Raw genomic sequence first — 14,162 nt, 5'->3', positions numbered from 1 at the left:
CTGGAATCGATTGCATTCCTGCTGAAATGCTCAAAGCCGACCCTGCCTTGTCAGCACAAATGTTGCACCGTCTTTTCGCTGACATTTGGGATACTGCAACATTCCCGGCCGACTGGATGCAGGGTATCCTCGTAAAGGTCCCAAAGAAAGGAGACCTAACAGAGTGCGGTAACTGTCGTGGCATAACTTTGATCTGTACAACCCTCAAAGTACTCTGCAAAGTGATCCTGAACAGGATCCAGGAGAAAATCGACGCTACACTCCGACGGCAACAAGCTGAATTCCGATCCGGACGATCATGTGTGGACCACATCACAACGCTACGAATAATACTGGAACAAATCAACGAATTCCAGGACTCTCTTCTGCTGGTGTTCATTGATTTCGAAAAAGCATTTGACCGACTGAACCATGAAAACATCTGGGCTGCTCTTAGACGACAAGGGGTCTCAGAGAAACTAGTTCATCTCATCGAAGCACAGTACGAGGCATTTTCGTGCAAGGTCTTGCACGACGGTGTCTTGTCCAAACCAATCCCGGTAACTGCTGGAGTGAGACAAGGATGTATTTTGTCACCGCTGCTTTTTCTCATCGTAATGGATGAGATCTTGACTGGATCGATTGACTGTAGGCCAAACCGAGGATTGCCGTGGAATCCTTCAACCATGGAGCAACTGAACGACCTTGACCTGGCAGACGATATTGTTTTGCTCGCCCAAACACAACAAGACATGCAGAGCAAACTCGACGACCTCACCGAAAGCTCCAAGGCAACAGGTCTCAAAATCAATGTCGGAAAGACCAAGTCGATGGAAATCAATACAGAAAATCGTTCCAATTTCGTGGTAGCTGGACAACAGGTTGAGACAGTGGAGTGCTTCCAGTATCTTGGTAGCCAGATTACGCCTGATGGTGGTACCAAGAAGGACATCAAAACCCGGATCAGAAAAGCCCGATTTGCGTTTGCGAGTCTCCGAAACATCTGGCGGTCACGCCAGATCTCTCTACAAACTAAGATCCGAATCTTCAACTCAAACGTCAAATCCGTATTGCTGTACGGGTGTGAAACTTGGTGCACATATGCGGTGACGACGCGAAAACTGCAAGTTTTTGTGAATCGCTGCCTGCGGAACATCATCCGCGCTTGGTGGCCTGGCAACTGGATCTCAAACGTTGAACTTCATCGCCGGTGTCATCAAAAGGCGCTAGAAATCGAGATTCGGGAACGTAAGTGGAGATGGATTGGGCACACGCTGCGAAGAGATGAAAACGAGATTTGCAGAGAGGCGCTTGACTGGAATCCAGATGGGCATCGAAGAAGAGACAGGCCCAAAAGCTCGTGGCGGCGAAGTCTAGCCGCTGAAATCCGCACAGTTGACGAGAACCTTGGCTGGCAGCAAGTGAAGACGCTGGCTCCGGATCGCCAGCAGTGGAGATTTTTTATCTCAGCCCTATGCGCCGGTCAATCGGCGCTGGACCCTTAGGTTAGGTAGGTAGGATCTTTAAAGCTAATCAAATAGAGATATTGATCTGATTTTTATGAAAGCATTCCGTTTCTAAAATTAATAAAAGAAGATGCAAGCTAAACGTGAGTTGAATTATTAGAGATAGCAAAAAATTCAAATGGTTAAATTTCTTTTTTTCACCAGAGCTGTTTCTCGGTTGCCACTGAGTTAAATTCTAAAATTTTGTCATTTTTCAGTTGCTTGAAGTGACGAGCTCAATTTTTAAGAACAATGGTTGAAAAAATGCTCCCTTATCAGTTATTTTAGAGTATTCCAATGAGCCAAAAATTCCCGATTTCTTTGAGGGATTCCCGACTTTTCCCGATGGAATTCAAATCTTGACTTTCTCCTGCATTTCTCGATGTCTAAAATTATAAGTGAGAATGGAAGACTTAATTTTATTTTAATTGTTTTCATCATATCTTATTGATTATTTGATTTTGATCACCCACTTACTTCTGATCTTTTTCGATTGATGTTTCTCGGTGATTTTTTAAATGACTGTTTTTTTTAGTCTTCTGCCTACTTATGATCAGCCATCATCAGAAAAAAACTGTATTTCGAGAAAAAAATTACAATAGGTAGTAAATTCCATGGTTAATATATTAAAATTAGTTGACTTGAGTAAAATTAGCCTCTTTGACCCTCAATTTTGAAATTCTGAATTCATATTTCTTACAGGAGTTAAGAAAAATTTTTTTAAATTATGTTGAAAAAAATCATCATTTTGCCATACACCTACCATTACAGTATTGAACCTGGAGATCACCGTACCAAACTCAATCACAGATCGACCACGTTTTGATCGACAGCCGGCACTTCTCGGACATCATCGACGTCAGATCCTGTCGGGGCGCCAACATCGAGTCGGACCATTATCTGGTGATGGTGAAGATGCGCCCAAAACTCTCCGTAGTGAACAACACGCGAAACCGGCGCCCGCCTCGGTTAAATATCGCGCGACTGAAGCAACCTGAGGTCGCGGCAGACTACGCGCAATCGGTCGAAGCAGCGCTGCCGGCAAAGGGCGAGCTTGACGAAGCCCCTCTCGAGGACTGTTGGGATACCATCAAGACAGCCATCAACAGTGCTGCGGAGAACGTCATCGGTTATGTGGAGCGATCTCGACGGAACGACTGGTTCGACGAGGAGTGTAGGAGGGTGATGGACGAAGAGAATGCCGCGCGGGCGGCAGTGGTGCAAAGAGGCACCCGTCGAAATGTGGAAAATCACCGACAGCGGAAGAGGCAGCGAGTCCGAATTTTCCAGGAGAAAAAGCGCCGCCTGGAGGAGGAGGAGCTCGAGGAGCTGGAGCAGCTGCATCGTTCCCAAGAAACACGAAAATTCTATCAGAAATTCAACGCATCCTGCAAAGGCTTCGTGCCGCAAGCCGAAATGTGCCGGGATAAGGACGGGGGTATCCTGACGGACAATCGTGAGGTGATCAAAAGGTGGAAGCAGCACTTCGATGAACACCTGAACGGCGCACATGCAGGAGATCAAGACGGTGAGGGAAGGTACATCGCCGGCGTAGCCAACGACGAAGACGAGCCACTCCCAACGATGAGTGAAGTTAAGGAAGCCATTCGCCAGCTGAATAGAAACAAGTCGGCTGGGAAGGATGGCATCGCAGCTGAACTCATTAAAATGGGCCCAGACAGGTTGGCCGATCGCCTACACCGGTTGATAATCCGGATCTGGAACATAGTACAGCTACCGGAGGAACAGAAGGAGGGGGTAATATGCCCCATCTACAAGAAGGGCGACAAATTGGACTGTGAGAACTACCAAGCGATCACTGTCCTCAATGCCGCCTACAAAGTGTTGTCCCGAATCCTACTCCGTCGCCTAACGACGCAAGCAAACAGATTCGTGGCAAGTCATCAGGCCGGCTTCATGGAGGGACGGTCAACGACGGACCAGATATTCACATTACGGCAAATCCTCCAAAAATGCCGAGAACACCAAGTCCCTACGCACCATCTATTCATCGACTTCAAAGCCGCATACGACACGATCGACCGTAACGAGCTATGGAAAATCATGGACGAGAACGGCTTTTCCGGGAAGCTGATCAGACTGATCAAGGCGACGATGGATGGAACGCAGTGCTGTGTGCGGATTTCGGGTGAATTGTCGAGTTCATTCGAATCGCGCAGGGGGCTTCGACAAGGTGATGGTCTATCCTGCATGATGTTCAACGTGGCGCTAGAAGGTGTTATTCGACGAGCGGTGGGCGAAATGCGGGGCACGATTTTCAACAGATCCAGTCAACTTATCTGCTTTGCCGATGACATTGATATAGTCGGCAGATCATCTGTGGCGGTGGAGGAGATCTACCGACTGAACTGAAACGCGAAGCAGGAAGGATTGGGTTGATGATTAATACGTCCAAGACGAAGTACATGCTGGCCTGCGGATCCGAGACCGACCGAACCCGCTTGTCCAGTAATAACAAGGTCACGATCGACGGCGACGAGCTGGAGATAGTCGAAGACTTTGTCTATCTCGGCTCACTGGTGACCGCAGACAATGACACCAGCCGCGAGATCCGGAGGCGAATTATCAGCGGAAGTCGTGCCTACTATGGACTCCACAAGCAACTGTGGTCGAGAAGACTTAGCCCTCGCACGAAGTGTAACCTGTATATGACGCTCATTAGACCGGTTGTTCTCTACGGGCACGAGACATGGATATTGCTCGAGGAGGACCTGCGTACACTCGGAGTATTCGAGCGACGAGTGTTAAGAACCATCTTTGGCGGCGTACAGGAGAACGGAATGTGGAGGCGAAGGATGAACCACGAGCTCGCGTGACTCTACGGCGAACCCAGTATCCAGAAGGTGGTGAAGGCTGGCCGGATACGCTGGGCGGGACACGTTGCGAGAATGCCGGACGACTGTCCTGCAAAACAGGTGTTCGCTACGAATCCGGTAGGAACAAGACGAGCGGGGGCGCAACGAGCGAGGTGGTTAGACCAAGTGGAGCGTGATCTGGCGAACGTGGGGTGCCCGAGAAATTGGAGAACGGTTGCTATGAACCGAGTGAATTTTAGGAATTATGTTCGTCAAGTTATGTCGTAAGACGGAATACTATGTAAATAAAAAAATAAATAAAACAGTATTGAATCAAAAACAAGTTTTAGAAATTATTTTCAGATTTTTTCTCCCAATTTTCCGTTATTTGCTTTAAAACTTCTGCTTCGGGGATGAGTATTTTTAAAGCCTCTGGACAAATAAGGCTTCTACACATTCATGACCCCGGTAGATACTAATGGAACGATTCTCCTATTCAGCCGAAGCCCTGGAGCTGAAAATCTCCCATCCAGATCGTAAAACGTTGTTTACGAGTTTCGGTGCATATTGCCAGTGGCTGACTGGGCCAAACATATCATTCGAATGTAGGTTTTCCTCGGTTGGGACGTGTATACAAGAAAAAATCGAGAAAAACTTCCCTTGGGAATGAAAACATTTCAAGAGTGAATGAAGTGCCGGAAAACTCAGTCTTGAAGCCTGAATCCGAAAGACGGACAGACGAATGGCGACTGACTAGTAAAAAGGAGCAACGACAGAACACAAATGTGACGGAGGTGACGGAGGGAAAGACCTGATCTGAAAGCTCGGAAAAGATTCCTATCCTCCATTCATGGTGCTTTAGGAGGGAGAAAGCAAAAAATAAAAAGCTGACAACACAAAACCGCGAATGGAGATAACCTGAACGAACGTATTTGCACGGAGCCATAAAGAAAAGCCACGATGCTCGTGACACTTTTCTCTTGTCAGAAGGAAGGAAATCAGAACATTGGGTGCAGTTTTTCCTCCTACGGAGAAGATGACATTACTTAGCCTGTTGCGCTGACTTGTGGGGAAGTTTTTATTTATATGTGCGACAACGAATGATTGATGAATGTGGTATGGTTTGAATGGGCAAAAATAGCGTGCTTCCTTGAATTCTTTCTGAGAAATTTGGGATTATGAAAATAAATTAAAAAAGAAATATGTACATGGCACTCGTCAAGCTGATCTCACAATTCATCAAGACAAGCTTAGCTGCCATTAGTAAAGTCGCTAACGTGAGTCATCAGAAACGCTTCCAGTATGAAATCGCTAGAGATTGTCTTCAAATCTCGAAAATTTTCTCTTTTTTTTAACCATTCAATACACAAATTCAAACCTTCAATTAAGAATATAAAAATAAGTGCTCCAAATAAAACAAAAAACCAAAAATCTAATTTTGCATTGAAATATATAATGATTCTCAGAAATTATTCACCTATTTACAACACTTCAATTTTCCGTTATTCAAAGCCTAAGAAAAAAAAATTCGCAAAAACATGTTTCGGAGAATGACTATAGATGAGCTACGGAATGCTTAAAAAATCACTTGATGTGCAAGAAAACTTAAGTCGGAAGCTATACGTTGGACAAAAGAATATATTTTTATGAAGTTTTTTAAGATCATGACAACAAAAAATCTTTAAAAGTTGTGTAGAAACTACACTTTTCAATCAATGAACCGTCAAAATTATTTAAGTCATACCAGATAAATTTTGAAAAAAAGGATTAAAAAGTTAAAGTTATTCGGCAAATTTTCACAACATTTGATTTTCAATACACGAAACACAGATTTTCTAAAGAATTTTCAAAGGAAGCTGTTTTTCGGTTTTTTTTTATGAATTTGCAATTTTTTCAGATTTTCTGTCATTTATATTCAACTTTGCACTGAATTTCGAGTAAATTTACGCAAGATTTTCGCAATAAATTTATTTTGTGTATTTTTATACTGATTCTAGTGGTGTTATTACATATTGGCTCTGCGATACTTTACACAAATATGATAAATATAAAACTAAACGTAAATCCAGAAAATTTACGCGGAAATTTACGTTTTTGTCTGTTTTTGCTCATTTAAGTGTAAGTAAGCCAAGTTAAACACCAAAATACTCAACGTACCACCTTATGATTGGTCGTTATTCCTGTCCAGACCCACCCACTATTGGAAAAGAACAAGCAGCTGCTAGCAATAGTTTGCGCTGACTTGTTCAAATGTTCTAAAAGTATGTCACGTTTTTATTTATCATATTTTTGTAAAGCACGCAGTAATGAAATTACACCACAAGAATTGAAATTTCCCTTCTGGTAAATATTAACTCAATGCGGAAATCTTGCGTTAATGTACTCAAAATCCAGTACAAAAATGAATTTAAGTTTTGGAAAATCTGAGAACGTCAACTTTTCAATCCTCTTTTCAAAATTTATCCGGTGTTACTTTAACAGTTTTGATTGATTGAACAGTTCGGTTTTTCAACACTTTTTTACATTTTTATGGTCATGATCTTAAAAAATTAAAAAAAATATATCCTTATGTGCAACGCAGGCGTGGTCCTAGAGCTCGTTCTAGGGGGAGGGGGGTTTGATTCACCAAATTTTCAAAAATCAACCAATAAAAAGAACTTAAATGTATCAATCAAAATGAAGGAATCATATAAAAAATGGTGAGGAGGTTTTATGTCTTTTGGAGGAGTCATAACTAAACTGGTCTAGAAGACTTTTCCCTGCTCAAAAAAACCTTGTGAATAAACGTTCTATCTGAAAGACTAATGGAGGGGGAACGATGCAGCATACTGCCCTTTTTTCTCCAATTTGATCTAATTGAACTTAATTTGAGGCATTTTAAAAAAATTTCTCAATTACAGATGAAGTTGGAACTTTTTCCCAATTTTAATTTAAACTTTTTTGGATATTCTTTGATACAACTTTAATCTGCGAAACAACAATATTCCTTGCGAGTAAATGTCGATAAAAAAAAATTTCCGTATTTTATATACCAGAAAGTTAAAATACACCTATGAGCACATAAAGGAATATCTCATTATAAATACCATTTTATAAATGAAAATAATACATTTCTTGTTGAACAGAAAAAAAATTAACATATTTTTTTTCTAAGCTTCTTCATATCAGTTCAAGGTTGTACCATCGAAATGTTTATAGTTCTCATGTTGCAAATATTCGTTAAAAACAAATATTTGAGATTTGTTTTTGAATATACTTGCTATGAACTTAAAACTGATTTTAAAACACTGATATACTATACCGTATACATGGCCGTATGGACGGGGGGGGTTTTGGGAGTTAAACCCCTCCCATGAGGATCCAAAAAAGCAAGCGAAATATTCTACTCAACACTCTAAATTTTGAGTTCAAAACTAAATTATGATAATGGAGAAAGTTAATCAAGAGTAACAATCAAGACTGAAAACTAATGCCAAAATTTCAAAAACCCATCCCAAGTCCAAAATTCTGCTACATTTTTTCAAAATGTTCTAACTTGGTCATCAAAATTCAGGGCTGAATATTAAATTTCTAATTTTATTAAACCCATTTCGGAGGTTCTGATTCCATAAATCCCATAACCAAAATTGTATTTCGGATTCTGTATCCTGTTCATGATTCTTGATTTTCAGTTCAAATAATCATAAGAAATTAGAAATGAAAAGCTGCTTTGAAATCATGATTCAAATTTGGTTATGCAATTCATATCAAATTTGAATCAATTTTTTTTCGAGATCACATGTATTTTCAATATTTTGATTAAAGTTTTCTGAATATAAAAAAGTAGTGTTTTACATTCAAATTCGTAGTTCTTGGACTTAATTCTTACACAAAATTCAAAAATTTAAAGCTTCGTAATGGCAATCCAAAATTGAAAAGTAAGATTCAGATCTTTGTAAATTTATATTTTAATCTGATTTACAATACAGATAAAAAATAAGTTATTTAATTAGTGAATCTAAATTAAACCTGAAATACAGAATTTCATTGAAAGATGCATGAATGAGGGCTTTATAACTTGGCTCATTAAATCCTGATCTGAAATAAGATTTGAAAATCGTATCTTTTTTAACACTTCAGAAATCATATAGAAATTCGGATACAAATTAAAAGCGCAATATTTTTTGCTGTACTACACTTCGAAATATAACTCGAATGGACTGAATTTAAGTGTTAAACTTTATTCGAAAAAATTGAACACAACATTTTTTGTTACTTAAAAAAGTCCAGGAGTTTCTGAGATATAGAATGCCGAATTTCGGTGTTTTAAGTCAAAGATTTCTTGGCGGTTCTTAGTGTGTTAAAATTGCATGTCAATTCAATTTCCTGATTTCAATTTTATCAACAAAATTATTTTTAAAACAAAATTTAGCTGAAAACCAAAAATAAAAGTTAGTATTTGAGTTTTTTATTTTATCCGCAAAAAACATATTTTCTTTTTAAAAAATTATCCACAGGATTTTCATTAAGGAATTGATTCTTTATAAAGAATCATCTTATAAAACATATCAACTGGTAAAAAAAATTTTCCCCTAAAAATCCTGCACAAATTTCTACATTTTTTCAGTGCATTGTTTGACATTTGCCACATATTAAGAGCACCAAAATTTGGCATTTTATGTTCCAGAACCCAACAGACAAAATTCTGCTAATTTTATATAGATATTTGAGTAACGGGAAGTGTCGTATTCCATTTTGTAGAATGAGGTTTAATTATTAGATTTTTTGCTCATTTTAATTATACTTTTTAATAGAGCATACTAGCGAATACAGTGAGTAAAGAATAAGTTTTTTTTAAGAAATGGAAGACTTTCCAAAAAAAAAAGAAGCTTAAAGCATACAGAGTATAAAGCCCAAATGAACTAAGGTTGATCTAACAGACTTTTTAACAAATTCAAAGATTTTAACCTCTTTTACTCTTAGTTTTAGGACCAATTATCTAGAGTTACGATTTAATACAAAAACTTTTATTGTCAAAGTACTTGAAAATGACTAATCGTAAAGTAACAAACATAATTTGTTCTTCACAGAGGGTATGCAAAAAATAAAAAAATGTCATATAAAAATTTTAGTCTTAAAAGGGCACAATATTCAGAATTATAACTAAACTATTATTTTTTAGAAATATTTTTACCTAATCAAAAAATGAAAAGAAGGATCAATTTCTGATATCATAAGACAACAAAAATCACTTTGGTGCAAATTAAGAGTTGGTTTTGACTGATTAGGTAGCGTTGATTTTTTTTAAATTTTTTTTAAACTGCAAAATGTTGCAAACACATTGAAAAATTTTAAGTTCATGATCAACTTTTTCGATGACTGCGAGTAATTCAGACATCTGGAGTTTTCTCTTTGATTTTCTTTTTTAACATTCTATGGAATTACAGAATTTGACGAAATTTCGATGGAATTATAAACTAAAATGAATCTCAGATAGTTTCGAAAACAAATCGTTTTGCAGTCTTCTACACTTATAATAAATAAATTGAAACATTACCATCAAAATTTTTTAAACGTCCTTTTGTGATGGAAGATTTAAAAAAGTAAAATCATTTTCAACTGAATTTTTAAAAACATGTCGAATGATATTTTCTTCAATCAAAGGCATTATATCTCTGATATCATACAATCTTGGCTATATATTGATCCTTCATGAAATAAAGGCTATTCAATAGATTTAAAAAAAGTTTTTAGTTTTTATTCAGCCGCAATTCAGTATGAATTTCAAAATTATGCGATCCATAGAACCAAAACGAAAGGTTATGGACAACATTTTTACAAAACATTCGAACCCATGACGCCAAAATCTTTCGAAACAGTTACTAAAACATATGTACCTGTTCTCTTATTTATGTGGTTGAAAATATTCTTCAATGTTGATTTTCAATCAATTGCAATTGCATTAATGAACTTCTTTTGTCAAATAACTGTATTACAATTTTTAATTAAAATTATCATTGTTTGAATGATCAGGAAACAATATTGACCATATGATTGGTGAAATCTTGAGACTCAACCGAGTTCGGAAAAAAAAATGCTAAATATATTTTTTTATATTATGATTAGGCTGGAACAAATATCAATTTCTTCTTTTGTCACCCCCCCCCCCCCCCCCTTCAAAATTTCCAAAAACCCGAAGGGGGAAATAAATAAAGTTTGAAGTATTTTATGTAAATTTCGTAAAAAAAAATCAAGATTCAGAACGATTACAAGACCAAAAAACTAAATTTTGAAAGATAAGAGTTACTTCATCGTTTGTATTTTTGATTTTATTGAATTTTTTGATAAAAAATTACTTCATTTGTAGGTTTTGTGCAATGATATAGTTTGTAATTTTGTTGCATACAAGATTTCATGCAATTTATTCAAGTTTATTTGTTTTTCGCATTATTTTTTATTGTCCCCCCCCCTTCCCAGCAAACATTTATGAAGGTATATCGCAGGAACAACAAAATTATTCACACAATTATACCAGATGAAAAGATTGTATTAAACTTACCAAAATAGCATATAGCTACAAAAGTGGAGGCGATATATCTACAATGATAAGATTCGATTTCCCCACGAAAAGCAAAATAAACGATTCCAAGTATGTTGAGTAAAACGAAAAAAAAACTTCCCCGACCGAGAATTGAACTCCAGTCCTCCATGTCTACAGTCCGGTATCTTACCACGATGCCAACTCATCACTTGACATGATCCACGCTATAGCTCTATAGGTGAGATTTTTTTTTACGAACCGGTCAAAGGAAGAAAGGACCGCCCATTTATCGTAAATTAGTTTACTCAAATCGTAATAGTCGAATCAGCATATTCCTAACCTTTTGGAGACATATTTACGAATTGACTAAACTGCTATCCGACTCAACTATTTTTGGGCAAAGCTTGTCGTACATAAATGATAGAAAATCCCGAAATACCAACTTGTTTACGATGGGTATCGAAAATGTCTTAATATCGGATTTGGATTATCATTTTCATTACGATTTCATGTTAGCTGGGTTGCATTGTTCCAACTTCGAGTGACAAAAGAAGGATTTGAAATTTGTTCCGGTCTTATTGGCGTTGTGATATTCGAATTTAAAACCATCACACACTACATATAAATTTCATGATAGTATTCATTTTCGAGTTTCAAAACTTATTGTTCAATAATAGCTGATCACAATTTTAAAATCTGAGCTATGATACTGAAATCAAAATATTATTTTTTTTCAAATTCATACCCTCGCATGTATTCTAAAATCAAGGATTTGTCACATTATTTTGATTTTGATATTGGATTCATGATTTACTTTCGATCATGAAAGTATTCGAAACTACAGAAAACCTAATAGGAAACTTACGGTAAAAATAAGCATTTATGGTAATATTTTTAATTGTTTAATTTTATTGGCTTAAAATATATGAAAAGTACACCAGAGCAATTAATGGCAAGTGCAAACGAAGCTCTTATCCTCAATCAATAATATTAACCAAAAAAGTTGAACGTTCCCCATTGTATCTTTTTTTCAGTTTCATACTCGTTCTATCTGAGATAACTTTTGATTCATTCGAGTGAATTTTGCAAATGATATTTTTTTACATTCTAAATATAAGAATGTAAAAAAAATATCATTTTCGGAATTTCAACGAATTATGAAATTCAAAGTAGAACGGTTAAGTCTAGTATTAGTCGATCTAGGATCGATCTTTGGAAGATCGATCTTTTCAACTCAGATTTTCGATTTTTTTTGGCATGAAAAAAAAACGGTTCATTTTCGAATCAATCATTCGATTTTTGGCTTATTTATTTAACCTGAGCCGAGTTATTGAGATCCAAATTTTGATTACCGTTTCGATGTCAAAGAGTGCCATTTGTTGAGCAGTTTAGTCGATTCCAATACTTAACACTAGATTGGCTTTTTGGAATTTTTAAATTGAATTTTTCAATATATTGAGAATCTTAATTAAAGCGTTTATAAGCATTTATTTCTACCGAAGATTGAAGGTGAATACATCTTTCAAACTTCGTGTTCTTTTTTTTTCTTTTTTAAACTAACTGTTCAACAAAATGGATAAGATCGATCTATCAGAGATCGATCCTTGAGTTTAAATTTTAAGGTGGATCGATTCTACGACCATCCATCTGAATTGATCTTTTCCTGAAGATCGAACAATCCTATAGTTATGGGTCCTGGCAGCACCCAGCAGTTTTTATTTTGCAATATTTACAAAAAAAAATTACACTGGTTTAGAAGTAATTTTTTAAAACTTGACATTTATTCATAACTTATTTCGTTATATTGTTTATTGAGAACGTACGAGTCGGAAATGTGAAATTTAAAAAAAAATAAAAAAGGGTGCGTTTTGACGCCACCACTTCAATCACTCACATATCAATAATAATTTACCCAGAAATAAGGTTTAAGTAACAAAATGTAATGCTTAAAATTTTGAATTTAGTGATACATTTTTTATTTCGTACGCGATTTACATTAACTTCAAAAAACGTCATAGGTACAGAAAAAGTGGGTCTTAGACAGGTATGAAAATGGAAGGTTAAAAGAGATCGAATAGTTAGTGAAAATGATAGTAAGGGCTTTTGTGTTTTGCTGAGTTGAAAACTACTTGTGTGATTCCAAAATTCAAATGAATTTTATTAATTGGACAATCCCAATTGTCAATTGTTGTCCTTTCTTTGAATAATGGGACTTGCAAAATAAATGTAAACTGAAATTTATTTGGAAGTCATCGCATAACAAAAATGAATAACCTTTGTTCAAAAGTTTAAATTTTTTAAATTAAACTTTGTTTCACAGGTAGCGGAAAATAGATTGAAAACAATTTTTTTTGCCTTTCGATGTTCGTTTTTAATTTTGTTACTTCAAGAAAAAATAATCAAAAATTTTAAACGGTGTTAACTACACTTGACACTTAAACCAAGCCAATACTTATTTTAACTTAATTTTTGCGCAGAATGATTCAAAATATGTTAATATAACAATCCATAATAATGGCAACTGTTTGACAAGCAGTTATCGAAAGCTACATATAAAAAACCTTGACATTAGAAAACTGGAAATGGACCTATTTATTTAGGAAAAACTTTAATTCGATCTAAAATGGCTATTGACAGTTAAATTTTAAACTTCTCACTTTTCTGGATTTACTACATGATTAAAATTATGATCCTTTGGAAGAAAAAAAGAAATATAAAACACGTCTACGGTTTTAGAAAAACGACATCAAATTGACAAATAGGTCAAATGGTTGCAACCCAACTAGTACAGAAATTGCATTTGGTGGTACACCCAGAAAAAATTGTTTCCTAATCGAGAAAATTATTTCTAAAACCTGCTTCTTTTTCATTGAAAAATATTAAGTTCCACAGGTTTAACGTAAAATATTAATTATAATGTTAAAAGAAAGATCTGAAAATAATACTGCCAAAAGAAGTACTACACTTTTGAAGTGCTCATAGGAAAATTAATTACCGCAATGAGAAATTTGATTGCAGTGGAAAATTTTGAAAATTCAAGCATATACTGATTAGAAAAAGTTCTACATTTTAACGAAGTTCGGATATTTTAAACGATTTTTTCCCACTTGGGGGGGTGATCTTAACACTCCAGGGACTGTAACGGGTAAAATTTCAGGGACGGGTGAGGGTTTATATACATGCATCAACCCACACTGTTCTTGAACCGCTTTAATAGATTTCATATACCCTGAAATAGTGCTATGAAAATACGCATCGCAAACTAAGACAACTATATTGCATACCTCTCGGGCGCTTTAGTTTGGAAGACGATGAACAAACGAACGCATCGGTTTGAAACAG

At 36.3% G+C, this 14,162-nt stretch overlaps 1 protein-coding gene across 2 annotated transcripts in view; it reads right to left on the bottom strand.

The window, feature by feature from the left end:
- LOC129751139 (odorant receptor coreceptor) overlaps positions 1–14,162 on the bottom strand; it is a 74,971-nt gene that overhangs the window by 11,429 nt on the left and 49,380 nt on the right. The gene's annotated exons all lie outside the window — the stretch shown is intronic.

The sequence above is a fragment of the Uranotaenia lowii genome, chromosome 3 (genome assembly GCF_029784155.1).
Source record: "Uranotaenia lowii strain MFRU-FL chromosome 3, ASM2978415v1, whole genome shotgun sequence".
Lineage (NCBI taxonomy): Eukaryota > Metazoa > Arthropoda > Insecta > Diptera > Culicidae > Uranotaenia > Uranotaenia lowii.
This window is presented reverse-complemented; position numbering and strand designations above follow the sequence as displayed.